At 40.5% G+C, this 20,431-nt stretch overlaps 2 pseudogenes across 1 annotated transcript; both read right to left on the reverse strand.

Annotated features, from left to right (window-relative positions):
• Window positions 1–5,457: 5,457 nt before the first annotated feature.
• On the reverse strand, window positions 5,458–8,569 carry LOC116563169 (annotated as a pseudogene).
• Window positions 8,570–14,452: 5,883 nt separating this feature from the next.
• Window positions 14,453–15,707, reverse strand: LOC116563105 (annotated as a pseudogene). Its single transcript, XR_004274232.1, has one exon. The product of XR_004274232.1 is annotated as a PHD finger-like domain-containing protein 5A pseudogene (transcript).
• Window positions 15,708–20,431: the final 4,724 nt, after the last annotated feature.

Consider the following 20,431-nt stretch of genomic DNA (forward strand, 5'->3'; position numbering starts at 1 on the left):
GTAAAGTCATAGGTCAGGTTCGTTATGGAACAGACTCTGAGATTTCAGTATCAATATCTTGCTTAAAGAATGTACTTGGGATCCATATCTGAGAAAAGGAGAAGAAGGAAGTAGGTTTGAGCACAGGGAAAATTGGAGTTGCAGATTAGGCCAAGATCCTTTCAGCGGATCCTGCAGCGAGACCTGGAGCTCAAATGTCCCTTCAGGGATGTGCTAAGTTGAGAAGAGATGGCCAAGCTTTATGCTCCAGTAGTGAGCAGTCATGGTATGTGGGCCAAATTGAGAAGAGGCATGGCCGTGGGTGAGGCAGCTCTCTGCAGTTGAAGGCTGACTACCTACTGCAGTTCGGGGACAATGAGACTTTTACCTATCACATAAAAGTTTATTCCTTGTTCATGTAAGATGTACTGAGGGCTCAGCACATCTAGGGCTACTCCCTTCCAGTGAATGCAGTGCACTTTCATCTTTGGTTCCACCTTGTCAGTATCAGCTTAAACCCCTTTTCAGCCAGGCATCTCACTTGACTTTTTTCTGTGCCTGGAGACCTTGCATTCAGTCTCTGAGCTTGAATTTTCCAAAGAATAAACTTCTTGTTACATTAAGAAAGGCAAAGTTGCCTGAATGAATGGGAGAGACAGGAAGATAAGTATTGAGAATTTTAGACAAGTATCAAGTTTTGATTACTCATGCTTCAAAATTTACAGCCTTCCTGAAATTCTGGACAGGACAGGGGATGCTAAGGAAGATTGATACTAAGGTGGTGAATCGTTTGCTTCTCTGAATGTTTCCTGCTTCATCAAAACTGTCATTTTCAATGTTAATAGTATCTTCTGAATTTTTCCATTTCTTTGCATTTGCAATACTAACAATTAAGTCTAAGCAACTGTCACTCTCACTTGTATTATAAATAATCTAATTGCTTCTCCTACTCACACATTCTCCACAAAACAACTAAGCTGATTATTTAAATATATCTTTCACATCTTCTCCACTGCTGTTTTAAGCTCTAAGGCCTTCTCATTTCAAGTTGAAGGAACATCACATAATGCACCTGACATGAGACACAAGGCCCTCTATGCTCTACTCTCAGTCTCTCTCCCTTCCACTCTATGTCCCAGACCCAAATATGCTTCTTTTGTATTCCTGGAAACACGAACTCACCAAGTTCTGTGTTAGGTCTGTTGTATTTGCTGGTCCCTGCAAGGGGAGAATTCTGCTCCAGACCTTCCCATTTTGTAACTGGGTCCCCAAAAGGTCTCCTGCTTTGTGAATCCTTCTGAAACCAGATGCTCAGCCAGCCCCAGCCCACTCTGCTCTGTCATCTAATCCCTCTGTAGTTTCTATACAGCACGCATTCCTAACTGAAACCTTGTTCACTTATTTGGGGACAATATTGGGCTGAGTGAATGAGTTACCAGTGTGAAATATACACACAGCTTTGAAAAGGCAGTGGAGCCCGGGAGAGAAGATAGTCAGATGACGGCACTTTTATCCTAGGGCTACTCAACTTTCCCAGCAATTTGGGTCCTGCTATTTAGCTGAGCACCAGGCTGGGCCTAAAGCCATCCTCAAAGTATGGCTGTAACCCAGTGCTCCCACCTGGCCAGACAGCCAGAACCCCACAAATGCCCTGAGCTCACTCATCACCGCAAAATGTAACCAGCCCAAAAAATATGTTTTGCCTTAAATGTTTTCAACTAATTATGAGGAAAATGCATGGAGAATAATCTCCTTTCCAAGTTGTTTGAAACTACAATATTAGGAAGAAAGTGATATTTTACATTTTGGTAACTTTTAATTCATTTGCGAACAAATACTGCTGACATCACATTTTAAATATCCGTCAGAAAGATGATACTTTTTTTCTGACTCTATTGATCTAATTGGTCATTAGAAGCTAGTTTTGATAGAATGGGAGTGTTGGAGCGGGGATAGGTAAGGAGAGAAGATTAAAGGGGAGCCACATTGTGAATTCTTCAGAAGCGCAGCAGCCTCCATAGTTGTTCCAGCAATTGGGGTGCTGGGATAGATGAGAGCTTAACAAACTCAGGAAGACCTCTTTTGCAGAGACATGCATCTCCAGTGGATGAAATCTCAGCTGATGACACAGAAGTAGAAGTGTCAAATTATTACAAAGTCTGAGAGGATAAAGAATATACGGTGAATTTGGTAACTACCTTGGACTCAGCAGCCCCTAGAGCCCTCAACAGAGGGGCTATAGCACCAAGAGGCTCTGTACCTGTGTGGTCTGCAAATTTGCTCAAAATTCTGAGATATAAATTTGAGCAATATCAAGAAGCCACCACAAAGCAAGGCAGCAAGATAGAAAAGCTGATCATGGACTCAGGAGTGGTGCCCAGCAGCTCCTGGAACCCTTGGCAGGATGCTGGATCCTGGGCTCAGTGGAGCAGGCCTGTCCATCAATGCTCCATCTTTGGGCGGGGGCTGAGGTTCAGGGTCTGATGCATAGGGTCTGAAGCTATGTGAACTGTGACCATCAACAGGCACCTCCTGGCTGGAGCCTGGAGTATTAGCTTTTAGACCCTAGTTACAGAAGGCAGTGACCACAACCATATCTGTCAGTTGAGGGGTTCAGACCAGGGTTGATAGAGCTGGGGTAAGCAGTGGGTCCAGGCTAAGGTCCTGGGCTGGGAAGTATCACTGCAGGCCAGATGGACCATCGGAACACTGGGCACAAGGGTGAGGCAATGGGTACCACAACACAAGGCCATGGGCTAAATGGGTCACTACCCTGGTGATCCGGGTGGTGTCTCAGCTAGGTAGCCCATGGGCACTTGGATCATCCAAGTGGGCCTCTCCAGGCTGGCATGTACCCTGGACTCCACGTGGTCTGCAAATGGCCCAGCTTGCCTGTGTTTCTACAGCTCAGAGCACTTGGGTTACAGGATGCCCATAATGGTTTGCCTGCCATGGTACTGAGACACCACTTTGCCTGAATTGATCTATCAATGGTAGCAAAATTCATGACCTCCTGGAAGCTGAAGCCATGGTTGAATCGAGCATGATAGCCATTAAGAGACCACCTAGAAGTTTAGCCTCCTCCTTGAGTTTTCTCCACATTCAGCCTCATCAACTGCACCCACAACAAAATAAATTTTGTCCCTTCGCTTTCACCAATTATAGTTCTAAAAATATTTTCAGTGGTTAATAGTGCTAATTTCATAAATTATTGGCTGAAGTGCATCAAATACCTCACATTTATGAAAATGGTGGCTTGGAGTTAAAGTATCTCACTATTAGATAAATTTTGTGTTTTATTTATTTTTTACATTTATTTACTTATTTTGAGATGGAGTCTTGCTCTGTCATCCAGGCTGGAGTGCAGTGGCGTGATCTGGGCTCACTGCAACCTCCACCTCCCAGGTTCAAGCTATTCTCCTGCCTCAGCCTCCCAACTAGCTGGGATTACAGGCATATGCCACCTAAGTTTTGTATTTTTAGTAGAGATGGGGTTTTGCCACAAAAATTAGCTGCATGCCAAGCTAAGTTTTGTATTTTTTTAGTAGAGATGGAGTTTTGCCACGCTGGCCAGGCTTATCCTGAACTCCTGAATTTAGGTGATCCGCTCGTCTCAGCTTTCCAAAGTGCTAGGATTACAGGCATGAGCCACCATGCCTGGCCCTGTATTTATTTTAAGAAATAATTCATTGCTTCCTTATGGGTGTATATAAAACAAGACTGACTTGAATTTTATCAAAGTCCTATCACAAACTATAAATGTGATCATATAACTCTATTCTTTTAGTGTACTTAAATTAGCTAATATTTAAGTTAAAATTTTTACATTGATGTTCATAAATCAGTTTTGTCCGTCATTTCCTCTCATTCTGCATGCAATTCATAAGGATTTTCTATCAATAAAGTGCTTATCTTAACACATTAAATTTTTTCCTCATTTTAAAGGCCTATGTATACTTAAAATGAAGATGACACATAATTCCTCTGTAACATTGTCTAATCCTTGTCATTTTTGAATGGGTAGATCTTCTGCGATCTTTCTGTATTTCATACACAGAAATTTATGTCTTAAATTTTCTATTTAGTAAGTTAATTTTTCAAAAAATCCATATCATTGGAGTTTTTGTTGATTTAGTATATTATTTTACATTTATTCTAACTCATTTATTTCTGTGTATATGTGTATCAGCTCCTCCTTGCTACTTTCAGACTATCCTTTCCTAACTTGTACATCAATCAGAAGCTTAATGGAGTTAATTTCATTCTTTGGATGTGATGGAGAAAATACTTAAAGCTGCAAATTTTCCTCAGCACTATTGTAAATGAATCTCATATATTCCTTTAAGTATTTTATTAAAGTTTAAATCTAAAAACACTCCCGTAATCCTTATTGTGTCCCAAGCATTGGTATTAACAAATTGCATATATTAACTCATAGAACTGTCAACTAAACACATGAGGTAGATGATACTTCCGTTTTACATTGAGGAAACGTATCATAAAGTTAACGAATTTTCAAGGTCACACAAGCTGGTAAGAGAAGCAGGGAATCAAAATCAGGCTTTCTTGCTCCAACATTTATGCATGTAATAGATATTTATTGTTTTGTGGAAATTTGGCTTTTTTGGTTTGTGTTTCGCTGAGATCTGAGGTTCATTCAATAAAAAAAAAAATGTTTAACCTGCAAAGAAAAGAACCTGTACATTTTTTGGCTGTAAAAATATTTCTAGTCTGAATGCATGATAATTCAGAATGCTTAATTTTAACTTATTTTTAAAGAAAATATTGATATTTTCTACTCACCCTAATACATGGTCATATTTTGTAATTCATTCTTTGGCACGTGAAGAGAGGGTGTTTTTTTTTTTTTTTTTTGAGATGGAGTCACACTCTGTGGCCCAGGCTAGAGTGCAGTGGCGTGATCTCAGTTTACTGCAACCTCTGCCTCTCCAGTTCAAGCGATTCTTCTGCCTCAGCCTCCTGAGTAGCTGGAACTATAGGTGCACGCCACCATGCTTAGCTAATTTTTCTATTTTTAGTAGAGATGGGGTTTCACCATATTGGCCAGGCTGGTCTCGAACTCCTGAGCTCATGATCTGCCCACCTTCATCTCCCAAAGTGCTGGGATTACAGGAGTGAGCCACCGTGCCCAGCTGAGATGGGGTATTTTCTATCATCTGGAATACCAATTCTACCTTATTGTTAATGTAGTTTAAATTTTCCATATCCTTCTTAGATTTCTCCATTTTTTTTCTCTTTGGATGAGTAAGGTGACTGTAATAGTCCAAACTCACATTGCTGACACAAATAAATACCTGAGATTGGATAATTTAAAACAAAATAGATTTAATTGGCTAATGGTTCTGCAGGCTGTACAGAAAGCATAGGAGCTTCTGCTTCAGGGGAGGCCTCAGGAAACTTAGAATCATGGCAAGAGGCAAAGGGGAAGCAGGCACGTCTTACCTGGCTGGAGCAGGAGAATTTCAGAGTGGGTGCAGGTGCCATACACTTTTAAACAACCAGATCTTCTGAGAACTCTATCAACAACAACAGCACTATGGGAATAGTGCTAAACCATTCTTAAGAAACTACCCCTGTGATCCAGTGATCTCCCACCAGGCCCCACCTCCAACATTACAGATTAAAATTCCACATGAGATTTGGGCAGGAACACATAACCAAATCATACTGGTGACTTAAATGTTCCTATTTTTAATCTGTTTCTTTAAACTTGTCTTTTATCTACTATAATTTATACTTTGTCAAACTTACTTGAATATTTATGACTGTTATAATTTCATTGTGAAATTTCGTCTTTTGCATTGTAAGGATCCACGCTATATACCTTTGGTCTCAATCCAGGTTTGCCTGATATTAAACTCTGTGACTCTACTTTTATGTTAGTTCTTCTCTTGCTATAATTTTTCTCATTCCTTTATCTCATTTTTCCACATCACTTTCTTTTTGGTATATCTCTTTTATGTAATTCTAATTTTAAGAACATGTAGTAAAAATGTTATTTACTTTATAGATATACACTAGAGATAGAAAATTTAATGAACATTAACAACATTACAAAATATCTCTGAGGCCACAACTGGCTAACAGACTCAGTCGGTCTAAAGGTCTAGTTTGCGCATGTGCATGGGATCTGGACCCACAGCACAGTAAGGGAGGCATCCTGAGGGGACATCAGCAACGAGTGCTGTCCATGGCATCTGGGCCATGGTGAAGGTCACAGGCACAATGATTAGGAGTAGACAGAGAGTCCTTGAGAGGTACTACAAAAACCTATGGCAACCTTTAGGGTGGGGACTTCAGTGGCTGCTGGGAGCCCTGGCTGTCAAGGTAGGAGACAGCATCTGGGGGTCTTGGAAATGTGTCAGTTATTGGAGGGAAAGAATCGTCACTGGGGAGAGGCCCAGGCCAGAATTCTCCTTGGCAAGAATCTTCTCTGGTTCCTGGGGTTGGGATAAGAGGAAGGTATCACTTGACATTTGGCACCATATTCAATAGCCATCAGTTCAGAGGACCGATCATACTTTGGAGGAAAATATCTCTGAATTCAGTGGCATATCTCTGTCTGGCTTAGGCCCCAGCAGATGAGTCTGGGAAACAGAAGATTCTGGAAAACTTAGGTGAGACCAGAATCCTAGAGGCATAAGAGTGGTCCATTGCTGCAACCTTGGCCAGGTTCACCATGCATGCTGAAGGCTACCGCTCAAAGGTGCGGGTTTGTCCTTCAAAGCGTCATTGGTGAACTGGAGCTGAGGTTTGAGGCCTTGAGCTCTACTCCCTGTCCCCAATGACAGGTGTCTCTTGGCTGCAGACTGAACAGTTTTCTCCTCAGTCCCCAGTTTTTGAGGATGACAACCATGGCCCTGACCACGACCACGACCTCAACCATGACCACAGCCACAAAAAGGATCCCACCTTGTAGCGGAAGGATGAAGAACCCAGGCTGACATCCCTAGGGTTTGTATTGTAAATTCAGGCACAGCATCAGTGCCAAGGCCCTTTGGGTTGTAACAGAGCCCTGCGGGCACAGTCTGTGTAGGACAGCTGGCTATGTGGTTAGGGAGACACCTCAGGCCCAGAGCAGCTCTCCTAAGTGCTATGTCCTCCCTCCAGGTACTCTCCTCCTGGATTTCTGCAACCTTGGGCTCCATGTGAACCACAAGGGCTGAAACTTACCTGCATTTTCAGAGCCCATAACTCTCTGGTTACATAATGTACACGAAGGTGTCCATGGAAAAGGTCACTGTTGCTTCCCCACAGCTGCACTGTGAAGCCACTTTGCCATAATCAATCCATCGTGGAGTGGCAAAATTGATGGCCTCTGCACAGTTGAAGCCCGCATGGTAGCCATAGGGAAAGGTCACCATGAACTCCCCAGCCTCCTGAGTCATGCAATTGAAGGGAATCTCGTTCTCTTTGAGAATTGCAGGGGAGATGAGGGCCACCTTGTGGCGCAGGAAGGCCTCACAGCCCTGGGAAATGGCTGGGAAAAGCTCTCTGGCCAGGCGCTCCAGGCGCTGGCCATGTTCTGGGGGCACTGCGTACCATGTTTTGGGCTCCCTGAAGTGCAGGTAGTTGATGCTGTAAAGGTCCATGTCCTCCGTGTGCCAAGCAAATGTGGTCTTCCACATGCCAAAGTACAGGTAGGGGGTGTTGATGCCCTCGATGACAACCCCACATTCCTGCTCCAACAGGTCCAGAATGGTTCCCAGGTGTCCTAGGTTCCATTGTGTAGTGTTTTCTTCAAATAAGGAGCCATTAATATGAGCACCATAAATTGGTGAATCACCGGGGTGGCTCTTCCAGTATTTTTGCCCCAGATCTTTGAAATTCCGGTGTAGTGGAGTCTGATATTTTTTACTGTTTGCCAAGTGGTGATACTCTCCCCACACTCATGGCTTTCTACTCTTTATGGTATTGAGTAAACACACCTTCCTTCCCAAAGGTCACCTGCTAGAGGCGAGTGGTGACTAAGATGTCTTCAATATCATCGTAAGTCTTTCTGGCTTTCCATTTCTTGGGTGGAATTACCTTGGTGAGGCCAGCTTGGTGTGCGCCTTGGGACTGGATGTGAGCAACATATTTGTTGAAATCTGTAAATTCTTCCATGGTTGGGTAAAAAGTCATGATGGTACAACGCGTGTTCCGGGGAACAGAGTGCACAGACTTCATGGCTGCACAGAAGAAACAGCTGACTCCCAACTTCTTAGGCATCTTCTAGATACCTGTGAATGCTGAGAAATAATTTCCTTTCTCCCCTTTACTTTTCAAAATGCTTTCATTTATCTGTGAGGCAGTAATTCAGAATTGAACTTTTGAACAAGCGAGATCTTTCCCAGGCTTTCTGACATTCCAGGGGGACTCTGCGTTAGTCAGTATTTTTTTGTCCAAAGAAAATAGAATATGTCATAGTGAGACAGGTGCCCCAGCTGGAGTCCCAGCTCCACTTCAGCTCTGTGAGTTTCCTCAGTTGAGGGTGTCTCTGTGAGGCTTCTCTTGATTCTCAGGCTTGGGTATGCAAGTAGCTGGTAACTCCACTGTACCTGGCCATCTCTTCTAGGAAGTCTAAACCATACACCTAAACAACAACAACAAATAGAGAATATTTGAAAATTCATGTATGACCAGACAAAAGAAATACTCAACTAGTATTAAGCTAAACTAAAGGATAAGCTGTGTTAATATCAAGTTTTAAGGTCAAATCATAAAACAGAAGAACGGGGTTTTTTTTTTTTTTAGTAGAAACCCCGTCTCTACTAATATATATATATACAAAAATTAGCCAGGTGTGGTAGAGCACCTGTAATCCCAGCTACTCGGGATTTGCAAATATCCATTTGCAAACTTGATCATTTTTCCTTTTAGTTTGATAGATGATCAAACTAAAAGGAAAAATGATCAAGTTTGCAAATGGATGAACTGAGCACTCCACACAAGAAACTGGATGCATTAACAGCAAAAGAAACAATGAAAATAAAGACACAAGCAGAAACTATTGCAAAAGGAAACAGAGCACCCAATAGGAATGATGACAAAAAACTAAAACTTGACTTTTCAAAAAGTTGGTGAGAAGTAAAAAGCCATAGGCATGAAGAGAAAAGAAAGTACAAATGAAATGCATTGAGATAACTTAGGAGGCATAGCTATAATTTTGGTGGAGATGTTTTAAAAATTTTAACTGACTCTTACGAAAAACTTGTTTGATAATAATTTTCTCAGTAGGACAAATATCCAAAAGCACTTCAATGAAGAAATAAAACGATCTACCTTCCACCAAAAACTCACAATTCCAGATGAACATACTCCAGGACCAAAAGAGAAAGTTCCTGTTGGTAGCTGAACTCTAAATGAAGTCCAGGTCCCAAAGATTCTTGCTTTTTTATATCTGGGCAACATCCTAATCCAATCAGTGCCCAGCAAATGTAATCACTGGGCTGGGTCCAGAATAGGTGCCCCATCAATCCATGCCCGTGCCCCTCCCTTTTATTTTACATTTTAAATCAATCCTAAGAAAAAGCTAGGTGATTAAAAGTCAATTTATGGGAAAGGGCAATCTAGACAAATATCAAACAAAAGAAACCTAGGGTAACAATGTTAATATGCAATGTATTTGACCAAGCATGGTGGCTCACACCTGTAATCCCAGCACTTTGGGAGGCTGAGGCAGGAGGATCACCTGAGGTCAGGAGACCAGCCTGCCCAACATGGTGAAACCCCATCTCTACCTGTAACCCCAGCTACTGGGAAGGCTGAGACACAAGAATCACTTGAACCTGGGAGTCAGAGGTTGCAGTGAGCCAAGATTGCACCACTGCACTTCAGCCTGGGCAACAGAGTTAAGCTTTGCATAAGAAAAAAAAAAACAAAAAACATGTATTTATAGGATTAAAGAGGCACATTTTACAGTTTGAGACCCTGTCTCAAAAAGGAAGGAAGGAAGGAAGGAAGGAAAGAAGGAAGGAAGGAAGGAAGGAAGGAAAGAGAGAAAAAAAGATTTTTCATTTTCCTAATACAAATGAGAGGCAGCAGTTTTTTCACATGTTTATTGGCCATTGGGATATTCTAACTCATGAAGTGACTATTATGTATTTTGTCCATTTCTCTACTGGGTTTGCTGTCTCGGTGCTAGCTCTTTATATATACTGGATATTAGCTGTTTATTAGATATGAGTAATACAATATCTGTTCATGCCCCTTGGTTTGTCTTCTGTTTTCTTCTCTATATCTTTTTTATAGAGAAGATTTCTAATTTCTTAATTTCTAATAATAAAAAAAATCCCTCTTAATTTCTAATAATAAAACTGTTATTTAAAATAGCTAACATACATGATGACTATAAAATACCAAACACTTTTCAATTTACTCTGCATAGAATAACTCATTTAATCTTCATAATAACCTGTAAGAAAAATGTTATCTCTGTTTTACAGATGACAAAACTCAGTCACGGAGACATTAAGAAATTTGTTCAAGGTGATAGAGCTAGCAGGTGTTAGAGACAGAGATTTAAACAAAAATCTCCAAAATGATACCTTTAAGAAAAATACAGATGACTTCTCTTTTATCTAACTGTGATATGTGAGCTGAAATAAACAATACATTTACATACAGGACACAGAGGCCAGACAAATGTGCATGTACAGCTGACCCTTGAACAAGGAGAGAATGAGGGACATTGACCCTCTGTATAGTTGAAACTTCTTGAGTAACTTTTGATTTCCCTAAAAACTTCACTACTAATAGCCAACTGTTGACTGTAAGCCTTACTGATAACATAAACGGTTGATTAACACATATTTTGTTTGTTACATGTATTATATACTGTATTCTTACAATAAAGTAAACTAGAGAAAAGAAAATGCACTTATAGTTGTATACTGTATTTATGGATACCTTCAATTTACTTTATCTGTTTAGAAGATGAACTGTCTGTCTGAAATGGCTGGCAATCTCACTGCGGTTCTCAGTTTATACTATGCATCAAGCAATTCAACTTTTTTGTAATGTCATGACTTTTCTCTCCTTCTTGGGAACACTTCCAGCATCACTAGTGGCACTTCGTATGGGTTCCATGGCGTTATTCAAACTTTATGGTATTGTACTAAACATGATTAAAAATACTCAAGAAACTGCAGTTTACTGAAGATATTTGCTCATGTGTGGATGATTAGCATCTCACGGCCTTTTAAGAGGATACTTGCAATACCTGAGCTCTCCATAATAGCAACAAGATGTGGCTACAAAATACTTACAGTAGTACAGGGGGTACTACAGTTAATTTTGTACAGTTATCATTTAATACTACATCTTTACATTTGTTTACATTCATCTCACCTGAAACTGGCACCATGTATGATCCGTAAGTTCTGATAAATTTTAACATATAAGCCAGGCACGGTGGCTCATGCCTGTAATCCCAGCACTTTGGAAGGCCGAGGCGGGTGGATCATGAGGTCAAGATTTCGAGACCAGCCTGACCAACTTGATGAAACCCTGTCTCTACTAAAAACACAAAAATTAGCTCAGCATGGTGGCACATGCCTGTAATCCCAGCTACTCAGGAGTCTCAGGCGGGAGAATAGCCTGTACCTGGGAGGTGGAGGTTGCAGTGAGCCAAGATCGTGACACTGCACTCCAGCCTGGGTGACAAAGTGAAACTTCGTCTCAAAAAAATTTTTTTTTAACTTTTGAAAACAGATTTGTGTATGTTTTATGGTAATACATGATAACATACACTATTATATACATGTATTTCATGCATTCATGACATACATTTTTTTTATTTTTTCAATATTTCTAAACCACAAGATTTTTATCACAGGTTTTTTAAATTGTTCTGAAAGTCCAAGGTATTAACCAGTGTAGTTATTGAAAAAAATCCACATATGAGTGGACTTATGCAGTTCAAATCTATGTTGTTTAAGGCTCAACTGTACATGTGGGAATCTGTATACAATGAAAGTGGCTTACCAATCCTGTGAAAAGGAATTAATTATTCAATAGGTGATACGATACTGGCCTTTTTGGGAGAAATGACAGAGCTCTACCTCATACTACTTAGATAAGTAAATTACTGATAGATTAAACACTGGCTGTGCAAAGGAAAACTTTAAGACTATTTGAGAATATATTGAAAAACGTGTTTATCCATTCAAGGCAGGATAAAATGTCCTAAAGAAGAACCAAAAGCTCAAACAATGATGGAAATGTCTGATATATTTAACTGCTTCCAGTGTAATAATGACATAAAAAATTAAGAGACAAGTCACAGGATAGAATAGTTTTACCATACATAAAATAAACAATAAATGAGTATCCTGAAAACTTCTAGAGACCGATAAACAAAATAAGAGTCAACCAAAAAGAAGTGGGCAAAGGCTTAGAACAGGCAACCTGAACAAAGAAAATCCAATGGCCAATATATATGAGGAGATGTACAAGATTACTTGTAATTGAGAAAATGCAGTGATACTTAAAAAAAATCAGTTTAGGTAAGGAAAAGGTGAAAAGGTCTGACAATATAAAAATGGGCCAACATATGAGAAAACCACTATGATCAGACTGTTAATGGAGATAGAAATTGTAGACCAATGTAGCTGTTTCTAGAAAAAAAGTTGAAAATGAGTATTAATATAAACAAAGAACTCTAGTTCTATGTACACAGTTGTTCAATAAAGTGTTAAGATAAGGAAGATGTGGAAATGATCTACTTATCTATCAGCAGGGTAATAAAGAAAATGAAAAATTACACAAATCTATTGACTTTGCTGGAGTCACTAGGATCTATAAAATAGCAATGTGTTCAGAACTTGTAACGTTAAGTTTTTAAATAGGTGGTAAAAGGGGGAGAAGTTGGTAAAGCCACACCTGACATATTATCTTGGCTGTGTAAAATTATAAGTATAAAAGTGAAGAATGTGTAAGGAACACATGATTACTCTTTCTCAGAAATGAAGAGAAACCTAGAAACAGAGGTCATGGGAGAGGACAAAGATGGCTCCAAACTTGCCTCTAGATAATTCTCATTATCAATGCTTCTTGATTTTCTAAAATAGAATACAGCATGGCAAAAGGTTATTATTGAACATGGGTAAACAGCAGAATATGGGCACCATCTATTAATAAGAGTAGTACCAACTGAGTGTGTGAAAATAAAGTAACATAGAATTCTAAGTACAATTGCTTGAAGAAGCCCCCCACAACCACGTGCAACTCCCTGAGTTTTCTAAAGGCCAATTTAGTAACTACTTTAGCTGTACCATTGCTTGCTCTTGTTTGGAAAGAGAATGTAAAATATTGATGAAAGTAACTCAATAGAAACAGGAGTGCAATAGGAGCAATGTTTTCTAAAAATTCTTTATGTCCTTATGTTTCTTGTCTTCCCAACCCAAGTTTTTAGTTTTTGTTTTTATTTGGTTTTATTCTTAATTTTAAATGTCCCAGGGCATCTATCTGCCTGGAAAGCGATTGAGATATTGCTGAAGCAGATGTTCAATTCTAACCTTCCAAATTAGAATGTGAGCCAAGCTATCAATCATCTGATATTTTCAGAACTTCCTTATTTCTCTGCATTTCCTTATCCACAATCCTACATTACTATCTAATTTTAATTGCCAATTAATTGCCTCCAGTATAAAAGTGAGAAAGTCTCACCATCCACCAGGGTGGGTGGAAGCAGGCATCCAGATGCTAACTTGATGGAGCTGACCCAAGGAACTAACACTTCTCCAGCAGACTTTCAACATAACCTCTGTTTAGCCTCACTTTTATTCCCAACTCCAGGAGTACCCGGTGCCACAAAATCTTGATTCCTTTTGGTTCTACACTGGGGATTGTGTTGGCCTCTAGGGTTTTTTCCCTGCCAACCTAGAATTTAATTTTCCAGAGTTTCTTAAGATGGTTCTCACTTTTCCACCTGCCCCTGTGTTGTCTCCTATTCAGTTTTCTCCAGCTTAAAACACATGCAATAAAACACATAGATCTTACATCTCCACATCAGTGAGTTTTAACAATTATATACACCCATGTAATAATCACCCAAAACAAGATGTAGGACATTCCACAGTCCCATAAATTTCTCTCATGCCCGTAACTTTCCAGTCAATCCCGACCATAGGTAATCATGTTCTAAATTCTATGACAGGTTGGTTGGGCTTATTTTGGGAATGAATATAAATGCAGTCACACAGTATGTTTTCCCTTGGATCTGGCTTTTTTTCCCCCAAATCTGATTTTTGTAAGATCCTGTTGCATGTACCAGCAGTTTGTTACTTTTTACTGATGAATAATATTTCAATATGCTACAGTTTTTCTACTTATCTGTTCAAAGACATATGCATTTTTCATAGTTCTTGATTCTTATGAATTGGTTAGATAATTAGGGGAAGAATTTCTAGGCGTAGATGACTGCTTAAGTTTATAGAAGACTGACAAACAGTTTTCTTTTCTTTTTGACTACCAGAAAATAAATACCAACTCTATTAATATAACAGCAACAGAAAGGGTTTCCAGTTTCTCAGAAGGAAAATAACATGACGCTAGCACAAGTGTTTAAAGAGTGAAAGCTTACACAACTGTTAAACGAGTAAATGACTACATTTCTTGTTCCGATAGCTTCCCACCACACACCAAAGTTTCCTCAAGGACAGCTGCCACCAGAAATGCTGCAAGAACATGTTTTTCACTGGGCGTAGCTTCACAGTCAACTTCTCAAGCAGAAGGCTAAAATATTATTTCTTTTTAGAAGATCTTGGTTGAGGGAGAACATATCAATATGGAGAACAGATCTTTGCTTCCCAAATTCGAGAAACACCATTAACTAATCTATCAAATTTTCTCCAATAAGGTGTGCCAGAGTGCTCTCTGAAGAATCCTTTTCCATCCCTACCATACGTCTGGGTGGAGGGAGAGGAGGGGGTGGCAAGCGGCCAGTACACTAGCAGGCACTCCTGGTGATGCTCTGGGTTCTGCTCTCTTTCTGCTGGTGGTAGTAGGCATCTTTTCTGGCAGTTGCAATAGCTTTAAGGTGGGGGGAAGGAAGGGGCCACCCACCAATCACCTCTTCTTGAAGCCGTACTTTTTGCGTTCATAGAAGAGGTCTGTCTTAAAGCTCCACAAATTGACAATCTTTGGGCAGCCATCTCTATCATTCTCCTGGATGGTGCACTCTTTACAAAAATAGGCATCGGAGACCCCAGGGCCTCCACAGATCACACAGCGCCCCTAGTAAGATCCATAGTTACACTCATCACATATGTGCACCAGAGTGCAGGGACACATATAGGAGTCACAAATCACACACTTGCCCTCATGTTTTTCACACAGTCTTCCAATGGCAACACCAGCCTGCTTATGGCAAAAGATGAAATCAGGATGATGTTTAGCCATAGTTCCCAATGAAAACAACACACAGTTTTCAAAGGGGTTATATGATATCACATTCTCAGTCATGCATTGGAGATCTCATTGCTCCAGACATAGGACTCCTCTCAGAGCCAGAGGGCATGGTTCCAGTAAATCTGGGTAAAAAACTGGGAGTGATCCATCATACCAAAGGCAGAATGTTTTCTGTTTGTCCTTGTGACTTCTGGTGTTCAAAGGGACATGTTTTCACTGGAGGTAGGGGGAGGTCATAGCAGTAATTACGTAAATTGGAAGCTAAGATTTTCATGTGGTCATTTCTCTCTTCACATCACTGAATAACCATGCAAAGAAGAAGTATAATTTCAGCAGGGGCCATTGATATTTATTCTCTCACAAAAATTATGCTCTTTGAAACACAAACCTAAAGTATAGTTGCAGTTCAGGTTCACTACAGAGCACACTTTAAGACTTCAGCACAAAGATCTTTCTTTCCATATCTGAGAAAGAAAGAGGCAGAAAGCAGTTTGAGCATAGGGAAAAGTTGATCTGTGGCTCAGGGCCAAATATAGTCTCAGCAGATCCTGCAGGCAGCTCTGGAGCTCAAATGGCCCTTCAGGGGTGTCCTGAGTTGAGGAGAGAGATGGCCAAGCTTAATGCTTCAGCACTGAGCAGTCACTGGATGTGGGCCAAACTGGGAAGAGGCATGGCCTTGGGTGAGGCAGCTCTCTGCAGCTGAAGGCTGTCTGCCTACTACAGTCCAGGGTCAATGAGGCTTTTACTTATCAGATAAGAGTTTATTCCTTGGTCATGCAGGATGTACTGTGGGCCCAGCAGCTCTCTAGGAGTACTCCCTTCCCATGAATGCAGTGTGCTTTCATCTGGTGTTTCCACCATCTCAGTATTAGCTGAGCATTATGACCCTTTTCAGCCAGGCAGCTTGTTCCCATCCTCATTTGTGCCTGGAGTCAGGCTCTCAGCTTCAATTCTCCTAAGAATAAACTTCCATCTCTTGTTATACTAGGAATGACAAAGCCACCTAACTGAATGGGAGAGGTAAGAAGTTGTGGGTTTTTCTATTCTTTATTCAAAACTTTAGACAAGCACCAATTTTTAATTACTTTGGCCTTTAAATTTACAGGTGCTTCAAAATTGAGAGCCTTACTAAAATTCTGTGGGGGCAATTAAGTAAGGCTAGTACTAAAGGGAGGGTGGCTAGCTATTTACAAAATACATGTGAGTTTGTCCCCTCCTGTGCATTTTTTTCCTTTTTTTTCTTTTGAGATGGAGTCATGCTCTGTCACCTAGGCTGGAGTGCAGTGGTGCAATCTCAGCTCACTGCAACCTCTGCCTCCTAGGTTCAAGCAATTATTCTGCCTCAGCCTCCCAAGCTGGAACTACAGGCACATGCCATGGCTCATTTTTGTATTTTTAGTGGAGACAGGTTTCACCATGTTGACCAGGCTGGTCTCAAACTCCTGACCTCAAGTGATCCACCCACCTTGGCCTCCCAAAGTGCTGGGATTACAGGCCTGAGCCACCACACCTAACCACTTCTGTACATTCTCGATGCTAACATAAATCTAAGCAATTGCCGCTCTCACTTGTATTATTTAGATGCTCTTCTCTTCTGTCCACACATTATCCACAGAGTAACTAAGATGATTATTTAAATGTATAAATCACATTTTGTCAACTGCTGTTTAAAACTTCCAATGCCTGTTCACAATAGCAGAGACTTGGAACCAACCCAAATGCCCATCAATGATAGACTGGATAAAGAAAATGTGGCACATATACACCATGGAATACTATGCAGCCATTAAAAAGGATGAGTTCATGTCCTTTGCAGGGACATAGATGAAGCTGGAAACCATCATTCTCAGCAAACTGACACAAGAACAGAAAACCAAACACCACATGTTCTCACTCATAAGTGGGAGTTGAACAATGAGAACACATGGACACAGGGAGGGGAACAATACACACTGGGGCCTGTCGGCGGGGTGGGGGGCTAGGGGAGGGAGAGCATTAGGAGAAATAACTAATGTAGATAACGGGTTGATGGGTGCAGTAAACCACTGTGGCACGTGTATACCTATGTAACAATTCAGCACATGTACCACAGAACTTAAAGTATAATACAATTAAATATAAAAAATAAAAATGAAACTTCCAGTGCCTTCTCATTTCAAGTTGAACACACACCAAATAATGTACTTCACATGAGACCCAGGGCCCTACCTGCTTTGCCCCCTGCCTCTCTCCCTCTCTTCCTCTTTCTTTCTATGCCCTAGGAACAAATGAGCTTTGTATACCTGGAAAAACAAAATCACTAAGTTCCATGGTAGGTCTATTGCACTTGCTGTTCCCTGCAGGTGGGAAACTCTACTCTGGACATCCCAATTTTGTCAATTGGGTCCCAAAAAGGTCTCTTGCTTTGTGAAGCCTTCCAGGACCTGCAATTCCATCAGCCCACTGCCCACTCTGCTCTGTCATCCAGTCCTGCTTTAGTTTCTGCACAGCACACACTCCTGATTGAAACTGCCTTGCTCACTTACTGGGGACGTGTTTATTGGGATGAGTCAAATCATTAACAATGTCAAATAGACCTACAGCTTTGAAAAGCCAGTGGAGTTTGGCTGTTTTGGCTTATGTTTCCCTCTTACCTAAACTTACTTATCAGAGAATTTTAAACTTTCAAGGAAAATGCATCTCTATATTTTCAGATTTTTAAAATCAATTTCTAGTTTTATTTCATGGTAATTATACTGCATGTTCTCATTTATAAGTGGGAGCTAAATGATGAGAACTTATAGACACAAAGAAGGGAACAGCAGAGTCTGGGTTCTACTTAAGGATGGAGGTGGGAAGAGGGAGAGGCACAAAAAATAAAAAAAAATATATATATATATATATATATGGTACTAAGCTTAGTAACTAGGTGATTAAACAATCCATACAACAAACCCCCATAACACAAGTTTACCTATATAAAAAAGCTGCACCTATACCCTTGAACCTAAAATGAAAGTTGTTTTTTTTTTTTTTTAAGAATGTTTGGCGAGGTGCAATGGCTCATGCTTATAATCCCAGCACTTTGGGAGTCCAAGGCAGGTGGATCACCTGAGGTCAGGAATTCAAGACCAGCCTGGGCAACATGGCAAAACCCCATCTCTGCTAAAAATACAAAAATTAGCTGGGCATGTTGACACACACCTGTAGTCCCAGCACTTTGGTAGGCTGAGCCAGGCGGATCACCTAGGGTCGGGAGTTTGAGACCAGTCTGGCCAATATGGTGAAACCTTGTCTCTACTAAAACTATAAAAAATTTGCTGGGCGTGGTGGCATGTGCCTGTAATCCCAGCACTTTGGGAAGCTAAGGTGGGTAAATTAACTGAGGTCAGGACTTCAAGACCAGCATGGACAACATGGTGAACCCTGTCTCTACTGAAACTACAGAAAAATTAGCTGGCCATGGTGGCACACAAATGTAATCCCAGCTACTCACTCGGTAGGCTGAGGCGGGAGAATTGCTTGAATCCAGGAGGTAGAGGTTGCAGTAAACTGAGATTGGACCACTGCATTCCAGCCTGGGTGACAGAACAAGACTCTGTCTCAAAAAAAAAAAAAAATTCTTTATCCATTTATCAGTCAACAGACACTTAAGATTGTTTCTGTGTCTTGACTACTATGAATAGTGCTGCAATGAACATAAAAATGTGGATATCTTTATGAGGTGATGATTTCATTTCCTTTGGGTATATGTCCAAGAGAGGGATTCATGGGTCATATAATAGGTTTACTTTTCATTTCTTTCAGAAACCTTCATACTGTTTTCCATAATGGCTGGACCAATCTATATTGCCACTAACAGTGTACAAGAGTTCCCTTTTCTCCATACCCTTGTCAACATTTGCTATCTTTTTTGACTTTTTGATAATAGCCATCCTAACAGGTGTGAACTGGTGTCTCAAAGTGGTTTGATTTGCATTCCCTGATTGTTAATGATATTGAGCACCTTTTAATATACTTGTTGGCTATTTTAATGTTTTCTTTGGACAAATAACTATTCGGGACTTGAGGTTTTGTTTTTTTTTTTTTTTTTTTTTGCTATACAGTCTCTTGCTCTGTTGCCCATGATCTAAGCTCACTGCAGCCTCGATCTCCCTCCTGGGCTGGAGCAATCCTCCTGCCTCAGCTTCTTGAATAGGTGTGACTACAAGCATGTGCCACTATGTCTAGCTTTTTTTTTTTAGTAGAGATGAGGTCTCACTATATTTCCCAGGTTGGTTTTGAACTCCTGAGCTCAAACGATCCACCTGTCTCAACCTCCCAAAGTGCTGGAATTATAGGTGTGAGCTACCGCACCCAGCCGTTTTGCCCATTTTTAATTGGGTTATTAGTTTGTTTTCACTATTGAGTTATATGAGTTCTTTATAAATTTCTGATTTTCTTTTTTTTTTGAGAAAGAGTCTCACTTTGTTGCCCAGGCTGGAGTGTGGTAGCACAATTGTACTTAACTATAACCTCAAACTCTTGGACTCAAGCAATACTTCCACCTCAGCCTCCTGAGTAACTAGGACTACAGATGTGCACCACCCTGGCCAGCACACCAAAGTAATTTTTAAATTACTTTGTGGAGATGGTGGGGGGGTCTCACTATGTTGCCCAGACTGGTCTCAAACACCTCTCACTTCAGCTTCCCAAAGCACTGGGATTATAGGTGTGAGACATTGCAACACTTGGCCTAAATTTTGGATACTAATTCTTTTTCACATACATAGTTGGTAAATATTTTTTCCCAATCTATAAGCTGCTATTTCATATTGTTGATTGCTTCCTTTGCTATGCAGAAGCATTTTCCTTTGTCATCCACTTGTTTTTGTGACCTACTTCTCAGTGTGATAGCCAAAAAATTATCGCCAAGGCCAATGTCCAGGAGCTTTTCCCTTAGGTTCTCTTGCAGAAGTTTTGTAGTTTCTGGTCTTAAATTTATGTCTTTTATCTATTTTGAGTTAACTTTTATGTATGGCATAAGGGCCTAATTTCATTCTTTTGCATGTGAAAGGTA

Source organism: Sapajus apella, unplaced genomic scaffold, assembly GCF_009761245.1.
Source record: "Sapajus apella isolate SASKATOON/1434 unplaced genomic scaffold, GSC_monkey_1.0 scaffold34, whole genome shotgun sequence".
Classification (NCBI taxonomy): domain Eukaryota; kingdom Metazoa; phylum Chordata; class Mammalia; order Primates; family Cebidae; genus Sapajus; species Sapajus apella.